This window comes from Octopus bimaculoides, chromosome 17, assembly GCF_001194135.2.
Source record: "Octopus bimaculoides isolate UCB-OBI-ISO-001 chromosome 17, ASM119413v2, whole genome shotgun sequence".
NCBI lineage: Eukaryota > Metazoa > Mollusca > Cephalopoda > Octopoda > Octopodidae > Octopus > Octopus bimaculoides.
The window spans coordinates 43,308,360-43,310,584 of record NC_068997.1 but is presented as its reverse complement, the minus strand read 5'-3'; positions in this window follow the sequence as shown (position 1 = coordinate 43,310,584).

Below are 2,225 nucleotides of genomic sequence, written 5' to 3'. Positions count from 1 at the left end.
ATATATATATATATATACACACACACTCATACATATGTACATATTCTTTTATTCTTTTACTTGTTTCAGTCTTTTGACTGTGGCCATGCTGGAGCACCGCCTTTAGTCGAGCAAATCGACCCCAGGACTTATTCTTTAGAAGCCTAGTACTTATTCTATCGATCTCTATTGCCGAACCGCTAAGTTACGGGGACATAAACACACCAGCATCGGTTGTCAAGCGATGATAGGGGGGACAAACACACACATACAAACATATACACACACATACACATATATATATACATATATACGACGGGCTTCTTTCAGTTTCCGTCTACCAAATCCACTCACAAGGCTTTGGTCGGCCCGAGGCTATAGTAGAAGACACTTGCCCAAGATGCCACGCAGTGGGACTGAACCCGGGACTATGTGGTTGGTAAGCTAGCTACTTACCACACAGCCACGTATGATATATATGTACTCTGGATAAGAGAAGACCTGGGACCAATAATTGGCAAGAGGTGGTTCCAGACTTTTCAAAACTCTCCAACTCTCCAACTATCGTCCCACTAATTCATGCAGTTTAAAGTCACGCTCATGGAAATTAAAATACATAGTCGCAGCTGCTGGGTAAAAAGCTTGCTTCCCAACCACATGGCTCTGGGTTCAGTCACCATGTGTGGTACCTTGGGCAAGTATCTTCAACAATAGCCTCAGGCTGACCAAAGCCCAATGATTGAATTTGGTAGATGAAAACTGAAAGAAGCCTGTCATGTGTGTGTGTGTGTGTGTGTGTGTTGTGTGTGTGTGTGTTTGTGGTTTTTCCTCCACCACTGCTTCGCAACCAGTGTTGGTGTGTTTATGTTCTATAGCTTAGCAGTTTGGCAAAAGGGATTGATGGAATATGTACCAGGCTTAAAAGAAAACAGTGCTGGGGTCAATTCATTTGACTAAAAGTTCAAGGCGGTGCCCCAGCATGACCACAGTCTAATGACTGAAACAAATAAATGATAAAAGATAAAAAAAAACATCAGACATCAGGTGAAAAAATATAAAATAGAAAAGATGCCAAAGATGTAACAGTTATATTTGGCTGAATTCTTTGAAAGGAAGAACTGAATGTGGGAATGGCAAAGAAGAAAAAAAAAGAAAGAAAGAAAGGGAATTAAAAATTCTTCTTCAGAATTGTAATTTCTGATGTTTAAAACATAGAAAATCTGAAGACAATTACGAAAATGTAAAAAAAAATTTTTACGAAAATAAAAATAAATTTAAAAATTTCTTTCTTCCTGTTGACAATTTCATGACAACATTCTTTTCCCCCTCATTGACAATTTCTTGACCTAACTTTCTCTCTTAATAGCATTACAGACTACAAATACATGACTGATTGCTTTTCTTTCTCTAAGTATCTATTTCAATATCTCTGCCTGCCTGTCTGCCTCTCTCTCTCTCTCTTGCTCTGTATGTATGTATGTATGTAAGTAAGTATGTATCGACGGCATCAATGCGGGCCGGTGCGCATTGATGCCGTCGAGAGGTAGGCCCCGAAATGGCGCGCATTCTCTCCTGATGACCCCATACACTTGCTGGCTTCCGGTATGCGGAATTCTTGACTGGTAGCACTTGCATGTGCAAGTTGTTTGCAAGACATATATATGTATGTTTGTTTCCATGTATATATATGTATATGTGTGTGTGTGTGTGTATCTATATATATATATGTATATATGTGTGTCAGGTTGCTCTTGAGTACTACTGGTAACATGTAATCCAGTACAACCTGTTGTATGGTTGGGTCATCGGCGACTAAACTGGCAACCCCACCAGGCTTGCTTGGTGAGGAGGGTGTTGTTGGACACCCTGCAGGATGAAAAATAAGACCTGTCAAAGGGTGGATGAACTCCTGAACAGTCAACGGCCACCCAACAAGATGTCTGTAAATATGTACATATATACTCTTTTACTCTTTTACTTGTTTCAGTCTTTTGACTGTGGCCATGCTGGAGCACCGCCTTTTAGTCGAGCAAATCGATCCCAGGACTTATTCTTTAGAAGCCTAGTACTTATTTCTATCGATCTATTTTGCCGAACCGCTAAGTTACGGGGACATAAACACACCAGCATCGGTTGTCAAGCGATGTTGGGGGGACAAACACACACATACAAACATACACACACACATACATATATATATATACATATATACGATGGGCTTCTTTCAGTTTCCGTCTACCAAATCC